Source organism: Scomber japonicus, chromosome 12, assembly GCF_027409825.1.
Source record: "Scomber japonicus isolate fScoJap1 chromosome 12, fScoJap1.pri, whole genome shotgun sequence".
NCBI classification, from domain to species: Eukaryota; Metazoa; Chordata; class Actinopteri; order Scombriformes; family Scombridae; genus Scomber; species Scomber japonicus.
This window is the reverse complement of record NC_070589.1, coordinates 712838-740660: the sequence shown is the minus strand read 5'-3', so window position 1 is coordinate 740660 and position 27823 is coordinate 712838. Positions and strand designations below refer to the sequence as shown.

Sequence of the window (27823 nt, the reverse complement as noted above, 5' to 3'; positions counted from 1 at the left end):
CGGCTCCTTCATCCGAATGGGCACAGAGGCGATTCTTCTTTGTGGCTGTGTCCTAGGCCTGCTGCCTGCAGCTACGGCCGTTTTGACCGTTGCTGCGGCCATTCGGATCACAGCCACGGGGGGGATCTGCATGTGCTTTCTTACCAGCAAGTTTCTGGAGGTCCATGTGGCGTCTTTGATGGCGGCTAGGGTGAGCCACTGTTTTGCAAAGTCTTTGGATGGTATTTTTTGCTGGCTCACCCCATATAGCACTAGTTGTGCTGTGAGGACCTCCCTTGCTGGTAAGTACGGGAATTGCAAGGAGCCGGCCGTTGCCCACTGGTCTACAGCAGCACTGCACTCCCAGAGCAGATGCCTCACCGACTCAGGCGCGCCACAACCAGGTCGGGGGCAGGTTGAGTGCGTTGACATGCCCCGGGAGTGCATGACGGACCTGACCGGGAGGATCTCATGAGCCACCATCCATGACAGGTCCCGGAGTCTGTTAGGGAGAGCAGGATGGTTGACGTTGCGCCAAACTGTTGTGGGCTCGCCGGGTGCGAGCCCGCGCACCGGACTCACTGGTTCCCGCTCCTGCACAACGGAGACAAGTGATCTGTGGTTAGTTAAAATCTGCAACTCCTCATGCTCAAGTCGTTCAAAATCCATAAAAACAGTAATCAAATCAGGTGCTAAAATGTCGCAAAAAGTCAAATAAAACTCCAAGGGAAGTCCATCTTGTCCAGGGGACTTCCCTTTTTTAAAACCAGTCATACATTTATTTAACTCTAAAAAAGTAAAATCCTGGGATAAAAGCACACTTTTGTTTACTGTTTTTACAATGAATTTTAAAACTTCGGTCATGATGTCCATTTTTACAGGTTTTTCTTTGTACAGGTTTGAATAAAATGTTTCAATTGTTTCTTTAATATCGCCCATTGTTTCAGTTTTGCACCCATCTTCTTTTTTCAGCTTTGTAATGCCCCCCCCCCCCCTTTATTCATAATTTTCCTGAAAAAATAGCGTGTGCACTTTTCACCCTCCTCTATTTCCCGTTCTCTGCTCCTTAAAATGACACCTTTGCTTTTAATTTCTGATAAAACTGACATCTCTTTTTTAACTTGCTTAATTTCCTCATTAAAATCCATGCCAATCTGGTTTAGGTTAAAATAACGTTGTAGTCGTTTCTGCAGTCCCATCATGCGTCTGTATTCCCTGTTCTTTCGTTTCTTACCTGCCTGCCTAAAGAAAGTCTGCGTCTTTCCCTTCACCATTTCCCACCAGTGTGCACGTGTTTCGTAGAAGTCTTGAAGGGTCTGCCACTCTTTGTACCGCTCCCTGAACTGCCTAACTAACTCCCTATCTTCTAAAAGGGAGCAGTTGAGTTTCCACAGACCACTTCCTGATGTCACGCCCGAAGAGAGTGAAAGGGTGCAAGAGAGCATAAGGTGATCGGAGAAGAAAACAGGAGTTAATCTAGCATCGGTGGGTGTGCAGTCCCGTGTAAAAACATAATCTATGCGAGAGGCTCTGGTGCCATCACCACTGAACCAGGTGAAGCCCTCCTCTCTGGGATGCATGATTTTAAAACAGTCCTGAAGTTTAAAATCTCTACAAATGCCCTGCAATAAAACCGATGTTTTGTCTACTTTAAAATCTTCCCCTGCTCTCCTCCTATCCTCCCTACTTAGAATACAGTTAAAATCCCCCCCTACAACTAAAGGTGCCCTACCTAGCATGTGGGACTGCAAGTCTTCTAAAAGGTCATACCTGTCGTTCTTGTCGTTAAAACCGTAAATATTTAAAAGGTTGAAATCCTGTCCCATAAAAGCCAAATGTGCTAAAAGTGCCCGACTGTCTCTCACCACAGTGCTGCCCTTCACCAGAGCTTGAGGGTTTTTGATTAAAATGGCCACTCCGTCATTTTTGTTTTGATTGGATCCACTCCATATTGACATTTTTGGCCACATCTCCTCCCACTGTCTGTAATGTTTTAAAAACGGTAGGCTGCATTCCTGCAATAAAAACACATCTGACTTAAAGGAACTTAAAAAGGGTAAAACACTCTGGGCTCTAACTCTCGACTTCACACTTCTCACATTAATGGTAGAGAAGGTCAGTGTCATGAGTATGGTTAAAAACAACAGGTAAGACATTTTAAAAGACTCAGAGGGTGTTAAAAACACATTTAAAAAACAGTTAGGTAATTTCTTGTGAACAGAGCTCTTCCTTCATCTCTGCGGGTGAAAAATGAAGGGTTTGAGCTCTGTTCCCCTTTGGGACTCTGGGGGTTGGCCTCTGCTGCAATGTTGCATTTAATTTGGAGTCCCTGGGGGTCGATTGCAGAGCAATTGTTAAAAAAGAAACCTCATTGGGTGAATCGGAAGGGAAGACTCTGGGCTCCTCCACAGATGAACTGTCTGAGTGAGCCGCAACTCTTCCCTTCTTCTCCAACACAATGGGAGAATCCGAGTACAATTCAGACAAAGGCCTCTTAGTTTGCTGGGCATTGGGGAGGGAGGCATCTTCACTATCATCCTGTGGTTGGTCTTCCTTACTAGCTCCGCCTTCTGCCTGCACCACCCCATCCTCTGGACTACTCTCCATTGGAGGGGTAAATGCAGGCCCCTCCCTCACTCCCTCCTCACCTGTTCCCTCTCTTCCAATCACAGGATTTGGAGGGAGATTTGAATTTTTCCTGCCCAGCAACTTCAATTTGCTCTCCTAACTGTTCTGTCTGTCCGCCATCTTTTCTCTTTTCTGTGACTTTTGCAGCCTTCAATTTGTTGGCAAATGACTTTGGGCAATCTCTGAACAGGTGGTTTGTTTCCCCACAAAGATTGCATCGTCTGCCATTGGTGCACTCTTCAAAAGTGGGTCCAATTTCTCTGCATTTTCCACATACGATCTGCTGACATGCTTCAACCAGGTGCCCATGCTCACCACACTTGCGGCAGAGTTTGGGTTGGCCCTGGTAATGGGTATAGCCCCTGTTCTCTCCCAGAACTACCATAGACGGCAGATGTTTCAAGCCCTGGAAGCCTTGGGGGTCCTGCCATTGTTGGATGGGGACCCTCCAAGCGCAATTCCAGATGCCGTCCTCATCTCTCACTTTCGTAGCCTGGCCTTTAACAGTGCAATATCTCCCCAGCCACAAACAAATGTCATCTGCATTCACTGTTTCATTGAACATTCTGACAATAACGGTTTTCAACGTATTGTCAGTCAGTTTCTCCACATTGAACACAGCAAATTGGGGTTTTACATTTTCAAATCTTATCCAAAATTCTCTGAGCAACACAGCAGTTTGAAAGCTTAAATCAAATCCCTTGTTATATGGCAATGTGAAAATGCAGTTTAAGTCTTCTGGCTTAAATTTCAACGTACCTTGAATCAATTTTCTGGAGAAGTCCAGCCTCGACATCTTCATGGATTCAACATCCTTGTTGGCAAAAGTAAAACGGACACTGAAAAACACGTCTTACTGAGGAAGGCCGCCCGCTTGTCTTTTCACAAACACAATGAGACTCTGCCAAACGGCAAAGCCTGCCAAAAATAGATCTAACTCGTGGGTGTTCCTCTCCACGGAAGTCTTTAGTAAAAGGCGAAAGACTTGTACGTGATGAAGAGAAAGCCGAGTAAGTACGCCCCGCTCACCAACAGCAGACGAACACAACAGTGGTCCCAGTCACCCCCTTCACGGTGAGCCCCGACATGGTGAAAGGAATCCCAGGCCACACCCATTCCCCTACACCGCGCAGCAAGAGCAAGGCGCCAACTTTTTCTTGTCATGTTTTTAGATTTTGTGAAATGCGGCAAAGAGCTCCAGGCTTTCCAGCCACAGGACTAACGTCCTACTCGGGTGTTCCAGAGGAGCAAGGGTCAAAATGTGGAAATGCTGCAAGTACACAGGCAGACAGGTGCTGCTTCCCTTTTACTCCCCCGTGGGAAGAATGACCCCTTGGCCGCGGTGCGGTCCGGAGGGCAGTGGGCAGCACCCTTGCATGAAGCATGAAAAGAGCGATCAATCCCCTCGTGTGACCCATAGCAGGACAACCGAGAGCCTCTCAGACACACCCTGTGGACTCATCTCTATGACAAGCCCCGCTGTGGAATGTCCTTCATGCCAAACCTCTTATGCCCCCACAATCTCCCTCTTTGTGTGCCGCCCCAAGGTGCAAATCTCACACCGTGTCACGCTGCACTTTCCCCCCTATTCGACGCAGGTGATTAGAGATACTGATGAAGATCCAGCAGGGGGCATGTCTGCTCTCCTTGAGACAGGCAACCTGCCATCTGCTGTGACTCAATCCCCCTGGCCAAAGTTGTATCAAATAATTCATAGGAAACAAAGATAACTTGCTCATTTTCAAGGGTGCTTGAACAACCTTGAAATGGATCTAAACTCGTCAGTGCTGCTAGACCGGCCTACCTACTCAGTTAAGCCTCTTTTTCATATTAAACATAGAGAGAGGGGGGTGCACCGTTCCTGGAGGTACTGCAATACCGGGTCGATGCGTGGAGTGGACGGAGCAAGCCCCTATTCCATCTCCCTGCTCCAAAAAGCAATTTAATATATGGTCCCCGAGTAGGGGACGTATCAGATATTAAACTGATAAGAACAGATACTACACTTGATCTTAGCCAAAAGGCCGAGAAGCGATGACCGGAAAAGTGTCGGAGTTGAAGGAGTGATCCTCTGCAGCGTCAGTCCCGCTCACGGTGTCACAGAGTCCAATGCGAGGAAGTAACTTGGAGCTGCATTCTATCAAAAGATAAGACGACCGTTTTGTGTTCAAAAGGACATCCGTCTCTACACGAGTCAATGGAGAATTCACCAATTTCTCACTTGGTTTCTAACCTCAGTAAGCGTTTAGTTTTCTTTCAACAATTTATCAGGGGAGAGCGCGAACGCAGTCCCCCACTACCAGAAATTATGCAATCGAGATTCCCACATTTGGGGAATTCGCAGAGGTCAGCACAACCGGAGTGCAATGGTTGAGCCTCGCCCTGGGTGAACCAATTCAATTTTCAATTTTTAGGCGCTTTATTAATTAGTGTCAAATTGATAACAATACAGAACATTCACAAAAAAGACAGTACATTACAAACAACTATTTACATATTTACATTAGATGTACATAAAGGACATCAAACTGTTAGCATTCCCCCAATAGTGTATCAACATTCCAAATTCATTTGTCTTATTAATCAAACATGATTAAAATCAGTGAGTTTTTTATTTAAATCCCTCCCACATTGACTCTCTAATGAACCCATATGGAATTTTCCATTGTACAATTATTTCATCATAGCTGTATTTCTTCCTGTCTTTTTGAATGTAATCTTTTACAATAGAAAGTCCTACTTTCACAACCGATTCAGGAGATTTATACACATTCTTAAAGGCCAACAAGTTTCTACATTTCCATATACCATCTTTTATACAATTGATAACCGTCCACCATCTTACAGCTTCTTCAGTCTCTTTGGTGCCCATATCCCCATAAATTATGTCATTATTATCAGGACTCTTATGTAGGGCCATTAGCCATAAATTTATTGTCCCCCACACCTTTTGCACAAACCGACAAGACCAGAAAAGATGGTTTACTGTCTCGTCAACCTGACAATTAACTCTAGGGCACTTTGGACTTCTGGTGCATCTTCTTTTATACAAGAAGGCTCTAGTCTGGAGGCAGCCATGAATTGCCCTCCAGGCTAGGTCCTTGTGACTATTCAAAAGGAAAGGGCAGTTTGCATTCTTCCAAATCTGAACACACTGGGGTTCTGTGAGCTTTCCTACTGAAACAAGGTTGGAGGAGTAGGTAGAAAGTCTCTCCTCAGATCCGAGCCAAGGAAGTCTTTCACAGACACGGCACCCGGACCGATGGTGCACCTTCCAAACATCATCCAAACACACACACGCCGCATGAGGCTGTGGATCTGCAGAGTCACAACTTTGCATGCAGCTTCCTGCTCTATGAATAAGGATTACAAAGGATTGCTGTATATGAGCACAGATTTCTAGAGTGTGCAACCTCACTACAGTGCTGACATAGCTACTCAATTGTACATTGGCAGTCATGAGTCAAGATAATTTGCTCATTTTCAAGGGTGCTTGAACAACCTTGAAATGGATCTAAACTCGTCAGTGCTGCTAGACCGGCCTACCTACTCAGTTAAGTCTCTTTTTCATATTAAACATAGAGAGAGGGGAGTGCACCGTTCCTGGAGGTACTGCAATACCGGGTCGATGCGTGGAGTGGACGGAGCAAGCCCCTATTCCATCTCCCTGCTCCAAAAAGCAATTTAATATATGGTCCCCGGGTAGGAGACGTATCAGATATTAAACTGATAAGAACAGATTTTTTTTTTTTTTTCGAAAAAGTTTTATTGACACTCGTTCAAATTATTTCAAACAATGATTTACATTTTAGATAAAATATTCACATGTGGACATAGTATATACAATGAATTACAATAAATATGTGCAGTATGTAAAACCATATTTAAAACAATAAAACCAATTGTTCTAAAATGGTAATACAGGTTAAATAGCTGTTCATTTGTAAAACATATGTCAGGTGTTTATGTGATTGAGTGTCCATTAAAAGTCCATAAAAAGGAGTGCATCCGTTAAAAAGGGTTTTTTTTTTCAATTCTATCTTTGTGCAGGAGCGCAGTGAGTCCCTACCAAGGGTAACTCATTCTGCTCCCCCAAACATTTGGTCTCTCGGGATGCTGTCGTGGTGGTCAGAGGAGATCCTCTCCCTGATGCTCCTTCCCACCTGCCTCACCCAGAGAGCCAGGCCGCTGCTGCTGTGACCTTTTGCTGTGTGGCTCCGGCTCCTTCATCCGAATGGGCACAGAGGCGATTCTTCTTTGTGGCTGTGTCCTAGGCCTGCCGCCTGCAGCTACGGCCGTTTTGACCGTTGCTGCGGCCATTCGGATCACAGCCACGGGGGGGATCTGCATGTGCTTTCTTACCAGCAAGTTTCTGGAGGTCCATGTGGCGTCTTTGATGGCGGCTGGGGTGAGCCACTGTTTTGCAAAGTCTTTGGATGGTATTTTTTGCTGGCTCACCCCATATAGCACTAGTTGTGCTGTGAGGACCTCCCTTGCTGGTAAGTACGGGAATTGCAAGGAGCCGGCCGTTGCCCACTGGTCTACAGCAGCACTGCACTCCCAGAGCAGATGCCTCACCGACTCAGGCGCGCCACAACCAGGTCGGGGGCAGGTTGAGTGCGTTGACATGCCCCGGGAGTGCATGACGGACCTGACCGGGAGGATCTCATGAGCCACCATCCATGACAGGTCCCGGAGTCTGTTAGGGAGAGCAGGATGGTTGACGTTGCGCCAAACTGTTGTGGGCTCGCCGGGTGCGAGCCCGCGCACCGGACTCACTGGTTCCCGCTCCTGCACAACGGAGACAAGTGATCTGTGGTTAGTTAAAATCTGCAACTCCTCATGCTCAAGGTTAAAATGCCTTAAAATGAATAAAAACATAGGCTGGTGGCAGGTTAAAAGACACAGGTATTCTTAGGTCCACATGTAAAATCTTAAGTTTTCTGAGGTAGGACCCCATCCAGAAGCGTGTCATTACAGTTGTCTTGGGGTTTCTGGATGGGGTCATGGCTATTTTCATGTGTACTGTGGTGTATGTGCTTCCTAAAAACAGGTGCAGATCCGGTACTTCTTTTCCTCCTTTCTCCTTTGGCCTTTTCATAATTTCTCTCTTCAATCTTTCCCACTTGGATCCCCACAGAAAGTAAAAAATGGCTCGCTCCAGATTTAAAAGCACATGCCTAGGAGGAATAAAAACAGAACTGATCAATAAAAGCAAAGGTAAAATCACTGCTTTGATGATTAAAACCTTTCCTTCCATGGTCAGTCCTCTAAGTCCCCAGTATCCTAGTCTTTGTCTGACTTTCCCTACCACGTCTGGCCAATTTGTTTTCCCTTCCCCCTCCCTGTCAAATTTAATTCCCAGTATTTTTTGGTCAGTCTGGGTCACAGTCAGGGGGAGTCCTGTCGTCTCAGTCGCCGTCCATGGTCCATAAAATTGGGTTTGGGTCTTTTCTCTATTTAATTTCGACCCAGAGGCCTGTCCAAACCAGTCAGTCAAGTCCAGGGTCCTGTGGACAGATAAAAGGTCGGTACATAAAATATTCACGTCGTCCATGTATAGGTTACACCTGTTTTCCAGTCCCCCACTCCCCGGCATTCCTACCCCATTGATTCGTTGGTCCTTTCTCAAGACCTGTGCCAGTGGTTCTATGCAGATGATGTAGAGGAGGGCAGATAACGGATACCCCTGACGGACACCGCAGTTAATCCCACCCACCGGTACAGCAATCCCACCCAAGCTATAAATCTTTCCGGGAACCCCATTTTTCGCAGGACCTGGAAGAGGTACTGGTGCGAGACCCGATCAAATGCTTTCTCAAAATCTAAATTTAGTACTACTAGCCGGATGTTTCTGTCTCTCGCGTAACAGATGGTGTCTCTGATCAGTACGAGGCTGTCAGTGATCTTCCTCCCCGGGATGGCACAGGCTTGATCCGGGTGAATCACGTCTTCTAAAAACATAGACATACGTGTCGCTAAAAGTTTGCTAAAAAGTTTACAGTCAAAGTTTAAAAGCGTGATTGGTCTCCAGTTTTTCAGGTCAGTCTTGTCATTGTGTTTATAAAGGAGAGTCACTATCCCTACTCTAAAACTGTCAGGAAGCCGGTCAAGTCGTTCAAAATCCATAAAAACAGTAATCAAATCAGGTGCTAAAATGTCCCAAAAAGTCAAATAAAACTCCAAGGGAAGTCCATCTTGTCCAGGGGACTTCCCTTTTTTAAAACCAGTCATACATTTATTTAACTCTAAAAAAGTAAAATCCTGGGATAAAAGCACACTTTTGTTTACTGTTTTTACAATGAATTTTAAAACTTCGGTCATGATGTCCATTTTTACAGGTTTGTCTTTGTACAGGTTTGAATAAAATGTTTCAATTGTTTCTTTAATATCGCCCATTGTTTCAGTTGTGCACCCATCTTCTTTTTTCAGCTTTGTAATGCCCCCCCCCCCCTTTATTCATAATTTTCCTGAAAAAATACCGTGTGCACTTTTCACCCTCCTCTATTTCCCGTTCTCTGCTCCTTAAAATGACACCTTTGCTTTTAATTTCTGATAAAACTGACATCTCTTTTTTAACTTGCTTAATTTCCTCATTAAAATCCATGCCAATCTGGTTTAGGTTAAAATAACGCTGTAGTCGTTTCTGCAGTCCCATCATGCGTCTGTATTCCCTGTTCTTTCGTTTCTTACCTGCCTGCCTAAAGAAAGTCTGCGTCTTTCCCTTCACCATTTCCCACCAGTGTGCACGTGTTTCGTAGAAGTCTTGAAGGGTCTGCCACTCTTTGTACCGCTCCCTGAACTGCCTAACTAACTCCCTATCTTCTAAAAGGGAGCAGTTGAGTTTCCACAGACCACTTCCTGATGTCACGCCCGAAGAGAGTGAAAGGGTGCAAGAGAGCATAAGGTGATCGGAGAAGAAAACAGGAGTTAATCTAGCATCGGTGGGTGGGCAGTCCCGTGTAAAAACATAATCTATGCGAGAGGCTCTGGTGCCATCACCACTGAACCAGGTGAAGCCCTCCTCTCTGGGATGCATGATTTTAAAACAGTCCTGAAGTTTAAAATCTCTACAAATGCCCTGCAATAAAACCAATGTTTTGTCTACTTTAAAATCTTCCCCTGCTCTCCTCCTATCCTCCCTACTTAGAATACAGTTAAAATCCCCCCCTACAACTAAAGGTGCCCTACCTAGCATGTGGGACTGCAAGTCTTCTAAAAGGTCATACCTGTCGTTCTTGTCGTTAAAACCGTAAATATTTAAAAGGTTGAAATCCTATTTCTATCAAAGTACTGTTAAAGGATAGCATGTGTTTGATGGCTGAGACACCATTATCCGCCACTCAGCTGGTGTGAGCAACTGTCAGTGGTGTCACAGCATGTTTAAATGGGCTTTCTGCGGCCTGTTTCGTCGCTTACGGCCATACCACCCTGAACACGCCCGATCTCGTCTGATCTCGGAAGCTAAGCAGGGTCGGGCCTGGTTAGTACTTGGATGGGAGACCGCCTGGGAATACCAGGTGCTGTAAGCTTTTTTTCCCTCTCAGCTGTCACCAAAGGAGGGCGCTGTTGCTCCATCACCGCACACAGGGCTTTGAGGAACAAAAGCTGCAATCATTCCAGCTGTGTCTGAATGCACGCCAGAGAGGTGGCACTGAGACGCCTCACTTTCCAAGTAGTTTTTAGGGTTCCAGTTCTCACTGTTACAGCCTGTAAAAAGCCTGCAATCATCCCGCATGTACACAAATGGCCTGAGGAACAAGGTTGCAGTCCTTCCAGCTGTGTGTTTCTCCGCAGAAAAAAAACAACTATTCCTATCAAAGTACTGTTAAAGGATAGCATGTGTTTGATGGCTGAGACACCATTATCCGCCACTCAGCTGGTGTGAGCAACTGTCAGTGGTGTCACAGCATGTTTAAATGGGCTTTCTGCGGCCTGTTTCGTAGCTTACGGCCATACCACCCTGAACACGCCCGATCTCGTCTGATCTCGGAAGCTAAGCAGGGTCGGGCCTGGTTAGTACTTGGATGGGAGACCGCCTGGGAATACCAGGTGCTGTAAGCTTTTTTTCCCTCTCAGCTGTCACCAAAGGAGGGCGCTGTTGCTCCATCACCGCACACAGGGCTTTGAGGAACAAAAGCTGCAATCATTCCAGCTGTGTCTGAATGCACGCCAGAGAGGTGGCACTGAGACGCCTCACTTTCCAAGTAGTTTTTAGGGTTCCAGTTCTCACTGTTACAGCCTGTAAAAAGCCTGCAATCATCCCGCATGTACACAAATGGCCTGAGGAACAAGGTTGCAGTCCTTCCAGCTGTGTTTCTCCGCAGAAAAAAAACAACTATTCCTATCAAAGTACTGTTAAAGGATAGCATGTGTTTGATGGCTGAGACACCATTATCCGCCACTCAGCTGGTGTGAGCAACTGTCAGTGGTGTCACAGCATGTTTAAATGGGCTTTCTGCGGCCTGTTTCGTCGCTTACGGCCATACCACCCTGAACACGCCCGATCTCGTCTGATCTCGGAAGCTAAGCAGGGTCGGGCCTGGTTAGTACTTGGATGGGAGACCGCCTGGGAATACCAGGTGCTGTAAGCTTTTTTTCCCTCTCAGCTGTCACCAAAGGAGGGCGCTGTTGCTCCATCACCGCACACAGGGCTTTGAGGAACAAAAGCTGCAATCATTCCAGCTGTGTCTGAATGCACGCCAGAGAGGTGGCACTGAGACGCCTCACTTTCCAAGTAGTTTTTAGGGTTCCAGTTCTCACTGTTACAGCCTGTAAAAAGCCTGCAATCATCCCGCATGTACACAAATGGCCTGAGGAACAAGGTTGCAGTCCTTCCAGCTGTGTGTTTCTCCGCAGAAAAAAAAAACTATTTCTATCAAAGTACTGTTAACCTGTTAAGCCCTAGCCATATTTTCGGAAAAAACGCCTAAAAAGACATACCCAAAGTAAATGAAGAATTGCTTCACAATTAAAAGGTTCATTTGCATTCCCTTGGTGTCTGGGGACATCTAGAGACCTCAGGGAATGTATTCCCAGTGTCAGAAATAGTGTGTCTGTTATTATACCTGAGTAAATTGGAATAAAACAAAGGAGAAATGTGACATTTCTATCCTCGCCTAGTTTTTTTTTTTATTTGATAGAGGATAACACCATGCTAACAATAATTCCATGCACACAGATGCCACTGATCACCTTCAGCAACTCCTTGACTACACATTTACCAAATTTGATAGAATTTGAGCCAAGGGCAAAGCCTCCACAAAGGTTTTAGTAAGGATAGGACTAGGCGGACATTCATTTGGCACTATTTGGCACAGTTTGGCACCAAAGTGTGCCAAATAGGTTATTTGCCACTTCCAAAGGAAACTGGCTGAAAAATACAACTTATGTCCATTACAGGAGTCTATTACCATTTACTGGAGCTTTTGGATATGAAATTTACCTTGTGGCCCATTGTGCACAGTATAAAATCAATTTTTAAACAAACAAAACAACTAAATTGTATAATTTTGTCTCCAAATGGAGTAATTTTATTGATAACAATTATGTAAAACTTGTAAAAGTATTTTTCACAAGACAAAACACCAATGAAAATCCTGTAAACTATGCACAAATATAAAAAATATATAAGACCAATAAATAAGAATAAAACAATGAATGGACTGTACTTATATAGCTGGGGCAGGAACGGGGGCTGAGGCAGGAACGGGGGCTGGGGCAGGGAAGGGTGACACTCTTGTTGTAGATGCAGAGGCTCTCTGAACTGTGTATCATGTATCTTGAGGAAGCAGAACCACGCCTTGTCTTCCTTGCCTGTGGCAACTCCTCATTTTCATCATCCTCGCTAGAAAGAGGAGATGTTGCTTCAGCTGGAAGGCTGGGGGGCTGTAGTGCTGCTGGTGCCAGATGGACCTGGGGTCTCCTCCAGTTGGTCATCCTCTTGGCTTTGAAGACAAATGGAGATAAATGATGAGAATCATTCCACATACATCTACCCAATTCATCATAACCTGTTTAGCCAAAAGAGATCAATCTTGAGCTACTATGTACAAATAGTGATTGCAGCACAAATAATGGAAAAAAAAACATACAAGCAGGTTGGTGAAATGAAATCAAAAATATAATAATAGTGTAATGATAATAGTAAGAAAAAATCACTAACATGAAATCAAACAGTAAAATATCAGATTTGGTGAAAGGTCAGGTTTGAAACCCCCCGCCATCTTGTTGCTTGTCCCTTTACACAAATCAGCTGTTAGAGTGAGCGTGTAGGTGAAATAAAACGAATGTTTTTAGGCTATCTGATAATAGTAACAACATCACTAACATTAAATAAATAAGTACAATATCAGATTTTGTGAAAAACATGCAGACAAAATGCATATATAACTTTATACACGCATATATGTACAACAGAAAACAAAACCTCAAAGTAGGCGCCGCCATTTTGTGGCTCGTCCCTTTACACAGATCAGCTGACGCTATTGTTTGAAAAGGTGAAATAAAAACCAAAACAGTCGCCATTGTCTGCAAAATTGCCAACATGTACTGCAAAGTTGTTCAAAATGTATAAGAAACACAATAACTTACTCATAAACTGGACCCCTGCTCAGCAGAAAATAGCTGTCCTCCTCTTCATCATATTCAGCATTGCTGCTATCAGATGAGTCTGCTACCTCGACATCACTCCTGTTCTGGATTTCGTCCAAGGCCTCCAGTATTGTAATCCGTTTTGTTTTTGCTTCTCAGACGTCGTAAAACTGGCTAAATGTCTTCAAAATACAACGGTTGAATGCGCTCGCGCGTAATGTGCGTAAAGATCGCTAGTATCAACAATGGTTACGCATGGAGAGACTGACGGATATTACCCGGTTTACTTTTGGTCTCATAGGAGTGTGAGATCTCGTTGGAAAGCTCGCGAGATGTAGAATATCACTGCAGTGTCATTGAGTCTGAAATACCAACACACGACCCGTAGGTGGAAGCAAAAGACCGTGTATGAAATCGAGCAGCGAGAATGCTGTATCTACAATATAGGCCACCATGGCGTCTATTTTGATCGGAGAACTGTACAGATAGACTCAAAATGACCAAGACATGGTAAGGAAACAATATATATCGCTGTTGATGACATTTGCTTTGTTATTTTATGGAATATTGAGACATAAACACAGAATTTCACATTTTGACGATAAAATGCTGAATTTTGCTGCGTCTTTGTTACGGGGCTGAAACGAGCTGGTTAGGTCGGATTATGTTTTGCTTGGTATCAGCAGAAAGATGAGCTTCTCTAGTTTAATTTGACACCTAACATGACCGAGTTGAGCAAGCAGATATATGTGCACTACTGCGTTTCATTTCGGCTGTCCCTTATATTCACAGAGCTGTTATTTTTTTAGTTGTTTGTTTAAATTATTGCCAAACAAACTGTGTTTGAGAAAAATACACTTGGACTGTTGTTTTGGTAGAGTTGAAGCCTCATCTTTTGGAAACATTTGAAGAAAAAGAACACCACAGTGTTTTATTAACTTTTTACAGGCAGTAAACAATTGTATCGCTCGCTCGACCCGGTACCGGGTCGGTCGGGTCTAACAGGTTAAAGGATAGCATGTGTTTGATGGCTGAGACACCATTATCCGCCACTCAGCTGGTGTGAGCAACTGTCAGTGGTGTCACAGCATGTTTAAATGGGCTTTCTGCGGCCTGTTTCATCGCTTACGGCCATACCACCCTGAACACGCCAGATCTCGTCTGATCTCGGAAGCTAAGCAGGGTCGGGCCTGGTTAGTACTTGGATGGGAGACCGCCTGGGAATATCAGGTGCTGTAAGCTTTTTTTCCCTCTCAGCTGTCACCAAAGGAGGGCGCTGTTGCTCCATCACCGCACACAGGGCTTTGAGGAACAAAAGCTGCAATCATTCCAGCTGTGTCTGAATGCACGCCAGAGAGGTGGCACTGAGACGCCTCACTTTCCAAGTAGTTTTTAGGGTTCCAGTTCTCACTGTTACAGCCTGTAAAAAGCCTGCAATCATCCCGCATGTACACAAATGGCCTGAGGAACAAGGTTGCAGTCCTTCCAGCTGTGTGTTTCTCCGCAGAAAAAAAAAAAACTATTCCTATCAAAGTACTGTTAAAGGATAGCATGTGTTTGATGGCTGAGACACCATTATCCGCCACTCAGCTGGTGTGAGCAACTGTCAGTGGTGTCACAGCATGTTTAAATGGGCTTTCTGCGGCCTGTTTCGTCGCTTACGGCCATACCACCCTGAACACGCCCGATCTCGTCTGATCTCGGAAGCTAAGCAGGGTTGGGCCTGGTTAGTACTTGGATGGGAGACCGCCTGGGAATACCAGGTGCTGTAAGCTTTTTTTCCCTCTCAGCTGTCACCAAAGGAGGGCGCTGTTGCTCCATCACCGCACACAGGGCTTTGAGGAACAAAAGCTGCAATCATTCCAGCTGTGTCTGAATGCACGCCAGAGAGGTGGCACTGAGACGCCTCACTTTCCAAGTAGTTTTTAGGGTTCCAGTTCTCACTGTTACAGCCTGTAAAAAGCCTGCAATCATCCCGCATGTACACAAATGGCCTGAGGAACAAGGTTGCAGTCCTTCCAGCTGTGTGTTTCTCCGCAGAAAAAAAAAAACTATTCCTATCAAAGTACTGTTAAAGGATAGCATGTGTTTGATGGCTGAGACACCATTATCCGCCACTCAGCTGGTGTGAGCAACTGTCAGTGGTGTCACAGCATGTTTAAATGGGCTTTCTGCGGCCTGTTTCGTCGCTTACGGCCACACCCCCTGAACACGTATGCGCGCGCAGTGGAGGCAGCCAGAAGCAAACCAGTTGGAGCAGAGAGGATCGCGGACCTCTGTTTGGATTTATTTCATATGTTTTCTTTCTTTTCCTTTATTATCCTATTATTTTCCGTGCATCCTAAGTTAGTTTTGTGTGTGGACTTTTTCCCCCCGGCAGTTTTTACTGTTCGGGGGAGAGTTTTTCTGTATGTCTTTATGTATGGTGAATAACATGGCAACGAACACGGCGACGGAAAAAACGACAACGAAAACGGATCACGGACTTAAAATAAACAAAGCAGCAATGGGAGAGGAAGAAAATGAATGGAAGATTGTTACATCCAAAGAGCAAAGGAGTAAGAGGAGGAATATAGAAAGAAACAGTAAAGAAAACGCGGAAGTGGCTGCCTCCGTCATGTTGGCGGGAGAGAGAGGAGAGAGAGCGCAGCAAGCGAAGGACACCGGCCGTGCGCCGCGGAATGGGACCGGCCCGAGAACTGCTGGGGCTTCTGATACATCGAGGGAGGCTGGGAGAGAAGGCCTGAGAAGGCCCGAGAGAAAAGGAGCTCCAGGAGCGGCGGCAGAGAAGGAGAAAGGCATGTCGGGGGGCGAGCGAGCAGCGAGCGCCGGAGCGGAGAAAGAGGGAGAGAGAGCGACGAGAACAGCTGGAGAGAGAGAGCAGCAACAGGAGACAGCGAAAGAGGAGGCCAGGAAAGCATACAACAGAGAGCTGACGGTGAGTTTGGAGGTTACTGGGAATGAGGAGGTTCCGGTCCTTGAACTAATGCGAGCGATCAGAGCTCTGTGTGGGGGGCTTATAGCGTGTAGAGCAACCGGTACCAGGAGTTATGAAATCACGATGTCTCATGTCAAGGGGAAGGAGCGGCTCCTAGATGGATTTAAAATAGGCAACTGTAATATCTTTGTAAAAGATTTATGTAATGATGAGTTGATGGTGTCTTTTTTAAATCTGCCAGCTTACATAACAGACGAAGAAATATTGCAAAAATTAGAAGGGTGGGGAGTCTCGGCTGCATCCGCCATTAGGAGGCGGATGTGGCCGGGCACTCAGATAGCAGACGGCACACGTTTCCTTAAAGTAAAATTCACTGAGAAAGTACAATCACTGCCATACTCTGCACGTTTTGAAACAGCTATGGGACCAGAATATTTTAGAGTTATCCATGACAGGCAAGCGAAGGTTTGCAGGATGTGTCTCCAGCCGGGGCACATCCTGAGGGATTGTCCTGATTTTTCCTGTCACAAGTGTGGAGTACAGGGGCATTATGCTAGGGAGTGCAGCAACCAACAGAAAAAGACTAAAAAATGTGAGGTGTGCTGGAACCCAGTGAATGAATGCAATTGCAATTATAGTGAATCTGAAGTGGTGGTGGAGTCCGGATCGGAGGGGCTTTATAGTGAAGCGGAGGACATGAGTGAGGAGGAGGAGGAAGGAGAGGAGGCCGGAGTGGGGGGCAGCGGCACCACGGATGGAGCTGGCAGAGAGGCTCTCTCTCAGGGGGGGGCTCTGAGTCCTACTAATGCTGCACAGAGCTTAAATCTGGAAATTGGCTCAAGCATGGATGGTCTGAGCATAGACTCAGGCCTACACCAGGGAGTAGGGGGCAGAGGCGGCAATGGGCTCGTGGAGAGGCCAGAGCCATCTCAAGCCTCAGACTCAATGGAAGTGGGGGAAACCCCGAGTGACCTGCATCCTGTGGCAGCCGCACCCCCCAGAGAGCCGGCCTCGGCAACCACCATGGTCCTCCGCCGGTTGGGCAGATCAGACAGTGACTCCGAGATGGACTTCACCACCATTAAAAATCTTAGGAAGCAGCACACCTCTAACAAAACATCAATAAGTAAAAGAAGGAAAAAAGATAAGGGAAAATAATGATTAAGCTTAATTTGTAACAATCCTTTCTTTTCTAATAATCATGTTGTTGCTGCACTCTCTTAATGTCAACGGGCTCCGCACTTGTGACAGGATGAATGCAATACTGTCCAGTCCGAGCTGCGACATCCTCTGCCTCCAAGAGACGAGGTGGGATGAAAGCAGCCTTGAGGCAGCAACTAAAATATATAAAGGGGAAATATATTATAATAACGGCACTAATAAATCTTGTGGTATAGCAACCCTAATAAATAGTAATAATATAAAGTACAGTAAAGTAATTTATAAAGACGATAAAGGCAGAATATTAATTATAGATATCGAAGTAAATAATAGCACGTATAGATTAATTAATCTATATGCCTATAACTGTGAGAAGGAAAGGAAGGGTTTGTTTAACAAATTAGGAAGATGGGTAAACAATAGAACTATAATAATAGGTGATTTTAATACAGTATTAACCAAATCAGATATTTCAATAAATAATGTATATAAAAATGACATAAGTAGAACAGCTCTTTATGATTTAATGGATAGTCACAATTTAATAGATATATGGAGGATACAAAACAAATTTAAAAGAGAATTCTCAAGGAGACAGGTGGTCAAAGGGAAACTCAGGCAGTCTAGAATTGACCTGTGTTTGGCTGCAGCGGACACAGTGAAACAAATCAACAGGATACATTACAGTTACAATTCCTGGAGCGATCATGCCACTGTCATATGCCAACTGCGTGCTGAAGGAGGGATCAAGGGAGGAGGCACCTGAGGCCTGTACTACGAAGCTGGATTAACCTATCCAGGATATCTCTCCGTTACCTGGGTTGACTTAACCAGATCTTCGCAGTCCAGGATAAACGGTACTACGAAGCTGGTTATCAACTCGGTAAATCAACCCAGGGTTTTCCAATCTGGATCTCTGCGCGTTCACATAAAGGGGAGGTGTTTGCTGCGTCTGACCAATCACAAACATGCAGAAACTCTGCAGAGCAGCCTACTTTACCATGGAGGAGCAGACAATTATTCTTCAACAATATGAAGAATTCAAAAACATCATCCAGGCCAAAAGCAACACTGATGATGCTGCAGCAAAAGCCAGGAAGGAATGCTGGCAGAAAATTGCCGACTCTGTTAATGTGTAAATTCACGAGATCATACAATATTAATTTATCAGACAATATAAACGGACAGCACTCTGATCACACAATGCCACTTTATCACGGCACAGACGTTTGGGGCAGATCGCTTCCTCAGTGCCCTTCCTTTCATAAGAGACATTAAGTTAGTTTAATATTCAACATTCAAAATACAAACCTATTATGGGCTTCAACCATTTGAGTGAATGATTTCAAACCAACTGTATAACATACAGAATAATATCCCTCATGTGCCTCAAGGATTATTTTACAAATATATATTTTCGTCAATTTTTTACAATTACAATAAATAAATACAGTTATTATGCTCCCTGACACTTTGATCTCAGGATGTCAAACCTACAGAATAATATTCCCCACGTGCCTCAATGATTATTTTTTAAATATATATTTTGGCCAATTAAAAAATTGCATCTATCCCTAAAAGCTCATTCTCTCCTAAGCGCTCCTCTCGCGATCCGCGCACCAATGTTGACAGCCAGGATCTTTTAAGAATGGGCAGGTCATTTTCTAAGAGAGCTGATTGGTCAGGAGGTGGTGCTTTTGTACTCGTTGATCTCTTATCCAGAACATAAGCTTGCTCCGGAGCAGGTTAGCCGTTCAGCATAAGTTACCATGGTGATTTACCCCGGTAAGAAGTGAACCAGCTTCGTAGTACGGAAAACCCAGGGTTAACCCTGAAGTTACCTCGATAAGAGAAAATCCAGCTTCGTAGTACAGGCCTCTGGTGCCTCAACTCCAGCCTCCTAACAGACCCGGTATATATTAATAAAATTAAAAAATTACTTAATTATGCAAGAACAGAAATGCAAATAGATAATAATTATATAGACAGATGGGATAATATAAAAGAAAGAATTAAAAAAGTGAGTATTAATTATAGCAAAGAGAAAAGATGGAAAGAAAAACAAGAAGAACAGAATATTAGAAAGCAGCTAGAAGAAGAAGTCATATTATTAGATAATCAAAAAAATAGAAGCTGTGAAATGTATGAATGTTACAAAAATCAATTAAACAGCATAGAAAAGAAAAAATGTAAAGGAGCAGCAATAAGGTGCAGGTTCCAAAATTTGGTGGAGGGTGAAAGGTGCACTGCGTTTTTTTTGGGGTTGGAAAAACAAAAACAGAACAAAACTGTAATAGAAGAACTTAAAGATCAAGATAACAACATCCATAAAGACAAAATAAAAATACTAGAAATTATAAAAGACTATTATACAAACTTATTTAAGGAGGAGGGAAGTGATATAGAGAAAACTGAAGAAATTCTAACCTACTTAGATAAAAAGATAGATATGGAGGATAAAGTGTGGTGTGACAGCAAATTAACAAAGGAAGAAATTGAATATGCAATCAAAAACTTAAACAAAAATAAAAGTCCTGGGAGCGACGGTCTAACGGCTGACTTCTACATAAAATTTAGTGAACAGATGGCCCCCCTGTTACTCGACCTCTACCAGCTGGTGTGAGCAACTGTCAGTGGTGTCACAGCGTGTTTAATGGGCTTTCTGCGGCCTGTTTCGTCGCTTACGGCCATACCACCCTGAACACGCCCGATCTCGTCTGATCTCGGAAGCTAAGCAGGGTCGGGCCTGGTTAGTACTTGGATGGGAGACCGCCTGGGAATACCAGGTGCTGTAAGCTTTTTTTCCCTCTCAGCTGTCACCAAAGGAGGGCGCTGTTGCTCCATCACCGCACACAGGGCTTTGAGGAACAAAAGCTGCAATCATTCCAGCTGTGTCTGAATGCACGCCAGAGAGGTGGCACTGAGACGCCTCACTTTCCAAGTAGTTTTTAGGGTTCCAGTTCTCACTGTTACAGCCTGTAAAAAGCCTGCAATCATCCCGCATGTACACAAATGGCCTGAGGAACAAGTTTGCAGTCCTTCCAGCTGTGTGTTTCTCCGCAGAAAAAAAAAAACTATTTCTATCAAAGTACTGTTAAAGGATAGCATGTGTTTGATGGCTGAGACACCATTATCCGCCACTCAGCTGGTGTGAGCAACTGTCAGTGGTGTCACAGCGTGTTTAAATGGGCTTTCTGCGGCCTGTTTCGTCGCTTACGGCCATACCACCCTGAACACGCCCGATCTCGTCTGATCTCGGAAGCTAAGCAGGGTCGGGCCTGGTTAGTACTTGGATGGGAGACCGCCTGGGAATACCAGGTGCTGTAAGCTTTTTTTCCCTCTCAGCTGTCACCAAAGGAGGGCGCTGTTGCTCCATCACCGCACACAGGGCTTTGAGGAACAAAAGCTGCAATCATTCCAGCTGTGTCTGAATGCACGCCAGAGAGGTGGCACTGAGACGCCTCACTTTCCAAGTAGTTTTTAGGGTTCCAGTTCTCACTGTTACAGCCTGTAAAAAGCCTGCAATCATCCCGCATGTACACAAATGGCCTGAGGAACAAGGTTGCAGTCCTTCCAGCTGTGTGTTTTTCCGCAGAAAAAAAAAACTATTCCTATCAAAGTACTGTTAAAGGATAGCATGTGTTTGATGGCTGAGACACCATTATCCGCCACTCAGCTGGTGTGAGCAACTGTCAGTGGTGTCACAGCATGTTTAAATGGGCTTTCTGCGGCCTGTTTCGTCGCTTACGGCCATACCACCCTGAACACGCCCGATCTCGTCTGATCTCGGAAGCTAAGCAGGGTCGGGCCTGGTTAGTACTTGGATGGGAGACCGCCTGGGAATACCAGGTGCTGTAAGCTTTTTTTCCCTCTCAGCTGTCACCAAAGGAGGGCGCTGTTGCTCCATCACCGCACACAGGGCTTTGAGGAACAAAAGCTGCAATCATTCCAGCTGTGTCTGAATGCACGCCAGAGAGGTGGCACTGAGACGCCTCACTTTCCAAGTAGTTTTTAGGGTTCCAGTTCTCACTGTTACAGCCTGTAAAAAGTCTGCAATCATCCCGCATGTACACAAATGGCCTGAGGAACAAGGTTGCAGTCCTTCCAGCTGTGTGTTTCTGCGCAGAAAAAAAAAACCTATTCCTATCAAAGTACTGTTAAAGGATAGCATGTGTTTGATGGCTGAGACACCATTATCCGCCACTCAGCTGGTGTGAGCAACTGTCAGTGGTGTCACAGCATGTTTAAATGGGCTTTCTGCGGCCTGTTTCGTCGCTTACGGCCATACCACCCTGAACACGCCCGATCTCGTCTGATCTCGGAAGCTAAGCAGGGTCGGGCCTGGTTAGTACTTGGATGGGAGACCGCCTGGGAATACCAGGTGCTGTAAGCTTTTTTTCCCTCTCAGCTGTCACCAAAGGAGGGCGCTGTTGCTCCATCACCGCACACAGGGCTTTGAGGAACAAAAGCTGCAATCATTCCAGCTGTGTCTGAATGCACGCCAGAGAGGTGGCACTGAGACGCCTCACTTTCCAAGTAGTTTTTAGGGTTCCAGTTCTCACTGTTACAGCCTGTAAAAAGCCTGCAATCATCCCGCATGTACACAAATGGCCTGAGGAACAAGGTTGCAGTCCTTCCAGCTGTGTGTTTCTCCGCAGAAAAAAAAAAACTATTCCTATCAAAGTACTGTTAAAGGATAGCATGTGTTTGATGGCTGAGACACCATTATCCGCCACTCAGCTGGTGTGAGCAACTGTCAGTGGTGTCACAGCATGTTTAAATGGGCTTTCTGCGGCCTGTTTCGTCGCTTACGGCCATACCACCCTGAACACGCCCGATCTCGTCTGATCTCGGAAGCTAAGCAGGGTCGGGCCTGGTTAGTACTTGGATGGGAGACCGCCTGGGAATACCAGGTGCTGTAAGCTTTTTTTCCCTCTCAGCTGTCACCAAAGGAGGGCGCTGTTGCTCCATCACCGCACACAGGGCTTTGAGGAACAAAAGCTGCAATCATTCCAGCTGTGTCTGAATGCACGCCAGAGAGGTGGCACTGAGACGCCTCACTTTCCAAGTAGTTTTTAGGGTTCCAGTTCTCACTGTTACAGCCTGTAAAAAGCCTGCAATCATCCCGCATGTACACAAATGGCCTGAGGAACAAGGTTGCAGTCCTTCCAGCTGTGTGTTTCTCCGCAGAAAAAAAAAAACTATTCCTATCAAAGTACTGTTAAAGGATAGCATGTGTTTGATGGCTGAGACACCATTATCCGCCACTCAGCTGGTGTGAGCAACTGTCAGTGGTGTCACAGCATGTTTAAATGGGCTTTCTGCGGCCTGTTTCGTAGCTTACGGCCATACCACCCTGAACACGCCCGATCTCGTCTGATCTCGGAAGCTAAGCAGGGTCGGGCCTGGTTAGTACTTGGATGGGAGACCGCCTGGGAATACCAGGTGCTGTAAGCTTTTTTTCCCTCTCAGCTGTCACCAAAGGAGGGCGCTGTTGCTCCATCACCGCACACAGGGCTTTGAGGAACAAAAGCTGCAATCATTCCAGCTGTGTCTGAATGCACGCCAGAGAGGTGGCACTGAGACGCCTCACTTTCCAAGTAGTTTTTAGGGTTCCAGTTCTCACTGTTACAGCCTGTAAAAAGCCTGCAATCATCCCACATGTACACAAATGGCCTGAGGAACAAGGTTGCAGTCCTTCCAGTTGTGTGTTTCTCCGCAAAAAAAAAAAAAACTATTCCTATCAAAGTACTGTTAAAGGATAGCATGTGTTTGATGGCTGAGACACCATTATCCGCCACTCAGCTGGTGTGAGCAACTGTCAGTGGTGTCACAGCATGTTTAAATGGGCTTTCTGCGGCCTGTTTCGTAGCTTACGGCCATACCACCCTGAACACGCCCGCTCTCGTCTGATCTCGGAAGCTAAGCAGTGTCGGGCCTGGTTAGTACTTGGATGGGAGACCGCCTGGGAATACCAGGTGCTGTAAGCTTTTTTTCCCTCTCAGCTGTCACCAAAGGAGGGCGCTGTTGCTCCATCACCGCACACAGGGCTTTGAGGAACAAAAGCTGCAATCATTCCAGCTGTGTCTGAATGCACGCCAGAGAGGTGGCACTGAGACGCCTCACTTTCCAAGTAGTTTTTAGGGTTCCAGTTCTCACTGTTACAGCCTGTAAAAAGCCTGCAATCATCCCGCATGTACACAAATGGCCTGAGGAACAAGGTTGCAGTCCTTCCAGCTGTGTGTTTCTCCGCAGAAAAAAAACAACTATTCCTATCAAAGTACTGTTAAAGGATAGCATGTGTTTGATGGCTGAGACACCATTATCCGCCACTCAGCTGGTCTGAGCAACTGTCAGTGGTGTCAGAGCATGTTTAAATGGGCTTTCTGCGGCCTGTTTCGTCGCTTACGGCCATACCACCCTGAACACGCCCGATCTCGTCTGATCTCGGAAGCTAAGCAGTGTCGGGCCTGGTTAGTACTTGGATGGGAGACCGCCTGGGAATACCAGGTGCTGTAAGCTTTTTTTCCCTCTCAGCTGTCACCAAAGGAGGGCGCTGTTGCTCCATCACCGCACACAGGGCTTTGAGGAACAAAAGCTGCAATCATTCCAGCTGTGTCTGAATGCACGCCAGAGAGGTGGCACTGAGACGCCTCACTTTCCAAGTAGTTTTTAGGGTTCCAGTTCTCACTGTTACAGCCTGTAAAAAGCCTGCAATCATCCCGCATGTACACAAATGGCCTGAGGAACAAGGTTGCAGTCCTTCCAGCTGTGTGTTTCTCCGCAGAAAAAAAAACAACTATTCCTATCAAAGTACTGTTAAAGGATAGCATGTGTTTGATGGCTGAGACACCATTATCCGCCACTCAGCTGGTGTGAGCAACTGTCAGTGGTGTCACAGCATGTTTAAATGGGCTTTCTGCGGCCTGTTTCATCGCTTACGGCCATACCACCCTGAACACGCCAGATCTCGTTTGATCTCGCAAGCTAAGCAGGGTCGGGCCTGGTTAGTACTTGGATGGGAGACCGCCTGGGAATACCAGGTGCTGTAAGCTTTTTTTCCCTCTCAGCTGTCACCAAAGGAGGGCGCTGTTGCTCCATCACCGCACACAGGGCTTTGAGGAACAAAAGCTGCAATCATTCCAGCTGTGTCTGAATGCACGCCAGAGAGGTGGCACTGAGACGCCTCACTTTCCAAGTAGTTTTTAGGGTTCCAGTTCTCACTGTTACAGCCTGTAAAAAGCCTGCAATCATCCCGCATGTACACAAATGGCCTGAGGAACAAGGTTGCAGTCCTTCCAGCTGTGTGTTTCTCCGCAGAAAAAAAACAACTATTCCTATCAAAGTACTGTTAAAGGATAGCATGTGTTTGATGGCTGAGACACCATTATCCGCCACTCAGCTGGTGTGAGCAACTGTCAGTGGTGTCACAGCATGTTTAAATGGGCTTTCTGCGGCCTGTTTCGTAGCTTACGGCCATACCACCCTGAACACGCCCGATCTCGTCTGATCTCGGAAGCTAAGCAGGGTCGGGCCTGGTTAGTACTTGGATGGGAGACCGCCTGGGAATACCAGGTGCTGTAAGCTTTTTTTCCCTCTCAGCTGTCACCAAAGGAGGGCGCTGTTGCTCCATCACCGCACACAGGGCTTTGAGGAACAAAAGCTGCAATCATTCCAGCTGTGTCTGAATGCACGCCAGAGAGGTGGCACTGAGACGCCTCACTTTCCAAGTAGTTTTTAGGGTTCCAGTTCTCACTGTTACAGCCTGTAAAAAGCCTGCAATCATCCCGCATGTACACAAATGGCCTGAGGAACAAGGTTGCAGTCCTTCCAGCTGTGTGTTTCTCCGCAGAAAAAAAAAAACTATTCCTATCAAAGTACTGTTAAAGGATAGCATGTGTTTGATGGCTGAGACACCATTATCCGCCACTCAGCTGGTGTGAGCAACTGTCAGTGGTGTCACAGCATGTTTAAATGGGCTTTCTGCGGCCTGTTTCGTCGCTTACGGCCATACCACCCTGAACACGCCCGATCTCGTCTGATCTCGGAAGCTAAGCAGGGTCGGGCCTGGTTAGTACTTGGATGGGAGACCGCCTGGGAATACCAGGTGCTGTAAGCTTTTTTTCCCTCTCAGCTGTCACCAAAGGAGGGCGCTGTTGCTCCATCACCGCACACAGGGCTTTGAGGAACAAAAGCTGCAATCATTCCAGCTGTGTCTGAATGCACACCAGAGAGGTGGCACTGAGACGCCTCACTTTCCAAGTAGTTTTTAGGGTTCCAGTTCTCACTGTTACAGCCTGTAAAAGCCTGCAATCATCCCGCATGTACACAAATGGCCTGAGGAACAAGGTTGCAGTCCTTCCAGCTGTGTGTTTCTCCGCAGAAAAAAAACAACTATTCCTATCAAAGTACTGTTAAAGGATAGCATGTGTTTGATGGCTGAGACACCATTATCCGCCACTCAGCTGGTGTGAGCAACTGTCAGTGGTGTCACAGCATGTTTAAATGGGCTTTCTGCGGCCTGTTTCGTCGCTTACGGCCATACCACCCTGAACACGCCCGATCTCGTCTGATCTCGGAAACTAAGCAGGGTCGGGCCTGGTTAGTACTTGGATGGGAGACCGCCTGGGAATACCAGGTGCTGTAAGCTTTTTTTCCCTCTCAGCTGTCACCAAAGGAGGGCGCTGTTGCTCCATCACCGCACACAGGGCTTTGAGGAACAAAAGCTGCAATCATTCCAGCTGTGTCTGAATGCACGCCAGAGAGGTGGCACTGAGACGCCTCACTTTCCAAGTAGTTTTTAGGGTTCCAGTTCTCACTGTTACAGCCTGTAAAAAGCCTGCAATCATCCCGCATGTACACAAATGGCCTGAGGAACAAGGTTGCAGTCCTTCCAGCTGTGTGTTTCTCCGCAGAAAAAAAAACAACTATTCCTATCAAAGTACTGTTAAAGGATAGCATGTGTTTGATGGCTGAGACACCATTATCCGCCACTCAGCTGGTGTGAGCAACTGTCAGTGGTGTCACAGCATGTTTAAATGGGCTTTCTGCGGCCTGTTTCGTAGCTTACGGCCATACCACCCTGAACACGCCCGATCTCGTCTGATCTCGGAAGCTAAGCAGTGTCGGGCCTGGTTAGTACTTGGATGGGAGACCGCCTGGGAATACCAGGTGCTGTAAGCTATTTTTCCCTCTCAGCTGTCACCAAAGGAGGGCGCTGTTGCTCCATCACCGCACACAGGGCTTTGAGGAACAAAAGCTGCAATCATTCCAGCTGTGTCTGAATGCACGCCAGAGAGGTGGCACTGAGACGCCTCACTTTCCAAGTAGTTTTTAGGGTTCCAGTTCTCACTGTTACAGCCTGTAAAAAGCCTGCAATCATCCCGCATGTACACAAATGGCCTGAGGAACAAGGTTGCAGTCCTTCCAGCTGTGTGTTTCTCCGCAGAAAAAAAAAAACTATTCCTATCAAAGTACTGTTAAAGGATAGCATGTGTTTGATGGCTGAGACACCATTATCCGCCACTCAGCTGGTGTGAGCAACTGTCAGTGGTGTCACAGCATGTTTAAATGGGCTTTCTGCGGCCTGTTTCATAGCTTACGGCCATACCACCCTTAACACGCCCGATCTCGTCTGATCTCGGAAGCTAAGCAGGGTCGGGCCTGGTTAGTACTTGGATGGGAGACCGCCTGGGAATACCAGGTGCTGTAAGCTTTTTTTCCCTCTCAGCTGTCACCAAAGGAGGGCGCTGTTGCTCCATCACCGCACACAGGGCTTTGAGGAACAAAAGCTGCAATCATTCCAGCTGTGTCTGAATGCACGCCAGAGAGGTGGCACTGAGACGCCTCACTTTCCAAGTAGTTTTTAGGGTTCCAGTTCTCACTGTTACAGCCTGTAAAAAGCCTGCAATCATCCCGCATGTACACAAATGGCCTGAGGAACAAGGTTGCAGTCCTTCCAGCTGTGTGTTTCTCCGCAGAAAAAAAACAACTATTCCTATCAAAGTACTGTTAAAGGATAGCATGTGTTTGATGGCTGAGACACCATTATCCGCCACTCAGCTGGTGTGAGCAACTGTCAGTGGTGTCACAGCATGTTTAAATGGGCTTTCTGCGGCCTGTTTCGTCGCTTACGGCCATACCACCCTGAACACGCCCGATCTCGTCTGATCTCGGAAGCTAAGCAGGGTCGGGCCTGGTCAGTACTTGGATGGGAGACCGCCTGGGAATACCAGGTGCTGTAAGCTTTTTTTCCCTCTCAGCTGTCACCAAAGGAGGGCGCTGTTGCTCCATCACCGCACACAGGGCTTTGAGGAACAAAAGCTGCAATCATTCCAGCTGTGTCTGAATGCACGCCAGAGAGGTGGCACTGAGACGCCTCACTTTCCAAGTAGTTTTTAGGGTTCCAGTTCTCACTGTTACAGCCTGTAAAAAGCCTGCAATCATCCCGCATGTACACAAATGGCCTGAGGAACAAGGTTGCAGTCCTTCCAGCTGTGTGTTTCTCCGCAGAAAAAAAACAAC

General features: G+C 46.2%; 22 non-coding genes and 2 pseudogenes across 22 annotated transcripts; 20 read left to right on the top strand and 4 right to left on the bottom strand.

Moving 5' to 3' along the window:
- Window positions 1–3505: 3505 nt before the first annotated feature.
- Window positions 3506–3621, bottom strand: LOC128370151 (U5 spliceosomal RNA). The gene has a single exon (XR_008322265.1). It is a non-coding gene; the product is annotated as a U5 spliceosomal RNA (small nuclear RNA).
- An 831-nt stretch (window positions 3622–4452) lies between these two features.
- LOC128370035 (U2 spliceosomal RNA) lies at window positions 4453–4643 on the bottom strand. Its single transcript, XR_008322184.1, has one exon. It is a non-coding gene; the product is annotated as a U2 spliceosomal RNA (small nuclear RNA).
- A 232-nt stretch (window positions 4644–4875) lies between these two features.
- LOC128370027 (uncharacterized) lies at window positions 4876–5010 on the bottom strand (annotated as a pseudogene).
- Window positions 5011–6194: 1184 nt separating this feature from the next.
- LOC128370142 (uncharacterized) lies at window positions 6195–6374 on the bottom strand (annotated as a pseudogene).
- A 3646-nt stretch (window positions 6375–10020) lies between these two features.
- On the top strand, window positions 10021–10139 carry LOC128370485 (5S ribosomal RNA). Its single transcript, XR_008322584.1, has one exon. It is a non-coding gene; the product is annotated as a 5S ribosomal RNA (ribosomal RNA).
- Window positions 10140–10552: 413 nt separating this feature from the next.
- LOC128370484 (5S ribosomal RNA) lies at window positions 10553–10671 on the top strand. Its single transcript, XR_008322583.1, has one exon. It is a non-coding gene; the product is annotated as a 5S ribosomal RNA (ribosomal RNA).
- Window positions 10672–11082: 411 nt separating this feature from the next.
- On the top strand, window positions 11083–11201 carry LOC128370483 (5S ribosomal RNA). The gene has a single exon (XR_008322582.1). It is a non-coding gene; the product is annotated as a 5S ribosomal RNA (ribosomal RNA).
- A 3122-nt stretch (window positions 11202–14323) lies between these two features.
- LOC128369864 (5S ribosomal RNA) lies at window positions 14324–14442 on the top strand. Its single transcript, XR_008322030.1, has one exon. It is a non-coding gene; the product is annotated as a 5S ribosomal RNA (ribosomal RNA).
- Window positions 14443–14856: 414 nt separating this feature from the next.
- Window positions 14857–14975, top strand: LOC128370641 (5S ribosomal RNA). Its single transcript, XR_008322730.1, has one exon. It is a non-coding gene; the product is annotated as a 5S ribosomal RNA (ribosomal RNA).
- Window positions 14976–19978: 5003 nt separating this feature from the next.
- Window positions 19979–20097, top strand: LOC128370482 (5S ribosomal RNA). The gene has a single exon (XR_008322581.1). It is a non-coding gene; the product is annotated as a 5S ribosomal RNA (ribosomal RNA).
- Window positions 20098–20510: 413 nt separating this feature from the next.
- LOC128370481 (5S ribosomal RNA) lies at window positions 20511–20629 on the top strand. Its single transcript, XR_008322580.1, has one exon. It is a non-coding gene; the product is annotated as a 5S ribosomal RNA (ribosomal RNA).
- A 412-nt stretch (window positions 20630–21041) lies between these two features.
- Window positions 21042–21160, top strand: LOC128370479 (5S ribosomal RNA). The gene has a single exon (XR_008322578.1). It is a non-coding gene; the product is annotated as a 5S ribosomal RNA (ribosomal RNA).
- Window positions 21161–21573: 413 nt separating this feature from the next.
- On the top strand, window positions 21574–21692 carry LOC128370478 (5S ribosomal RNA). The gene has a single exon (XR_008322577.1). It is a non-coding gene; the product is annotated as a 5S ribosomal RNA (ribosomal RNA).
- A 413-nt stretch (window positions 21693–22105) lies between these two features.
- LOC128370477 (5S ribosomal RNA) lies at window positions 22106–22224 on the top strand. The gene has a single exon (XR_008322576.1). It is a non-coding gene; the product is annotated as a 5S ribosomal RNA (ribosomal RNA).
- A 413-nt stretch (window positions 22225–22637) lies between these two features.
- LOC128370476 (5S ribosomal RNA) lies at window positions 22638–22756 on the top strand. Its single transcript, XR_008322575.1, has one exon. It is a non-coding gene; the product is annotated as a 5S ribosomal RNA (ribosomal RNA).
- Window positions 22757–23170: 414 nt separating this feature from the next.
- Window positions 23171–23289, top strand: LOC128369913 (5S ribosomal RNA). The gene has a single exon (XR_008322075.1). It is a non-coding gene; the product is annotated as a 5S ribosomal RNA (ribosomal RNA).
- Window positions 23290–23702: 413 nt separating this feature from the next.
- LOC128370620 (5S ribosomal RNA) lies at window positions 23703–23821 on the top strand. Its single transcript, XR_008322709.1, has one exon. It is a non-coding gene; the product is annotated as a 5S ribosomal RNA (ribosomal RNA).
- A 414-nt stretch (window positions 23822–24235) lies between these two features.
- LOC128369916 (5S ribosomal RNA) lies at window positions 24236–24354 on the top strand. The gene has a single exon (XR_008322078.1). It is a non-coding gene; the product is annotated as a 5S ribosomal RNA (ribosomal RNA).
- A 413-nt stretch (window positions 24355–24767) lies between these two features.
- LOC128370475 (5S ribosomal RNA) lies at window positions 24768–24886 on the top strand. Its single transcript, XR_008322574.1, has one exon. It is a non-coding gene; the product is annotated as a 5S ribosomal RNA (ribosomal RNA).
- Window positions 24887–25299: 413 nt separating this feature from the next.
- LOC128370474 (5S ribosomal RNA) lies at window positions 25300–25418 on the top strand. The gene has a single exon (XR_008322573.1). It is a non-coding gene; the product is annotated as a 5S ribosomal RNA (ribosomal RNA).
- Window positions 25419–25830: 412 nt separating this feature from the next.
- Window positions 25831–25949, top strand: LOC128370637 (5S ribosomal RNA). The gene has a single exon (XR_008322725.1). It is a non-coding gene; the product is annotated as a 5S ribosomal RNA (ribosomal RNA).
- A 414-nt stretch (window positions 25950–26363) lies between these two features.
- On the top strand, window positions 26364–26482 carry LOC128370619 (5S ribosomal RNA). The gene has a single exon (XR_008322708.1). It is a non-coding gene; the product is annotated as a 5S ribosomal RNA (ribosomal RNA).
- Window positions 26483–26895: 413 nt separating this feature from the next.
- On the top strand, window positions 26896–27014 carry LOC128370517 (5S ribosomal RNA). Its single transcript, XR_008322614.1, has one exon. It is a non-coding gene; the product is annotated as a 5S ribosomal RNA (ribosomal RNA).
- Window positions 27015–27427: 413 nt separating this feature from the next.
- On the top strand, window positions 27428–27546 carry LOC128370516 (5S ribosomal RNA). The gene has a single exon (XR_008322613.1). It is a non-coding gene; the product is annotated as a 5S ribosomal RNA (ribosomal RNA).
- The last annotated feature ends 277 nt before the right edge of the window (window positions 27547–27823 follow it).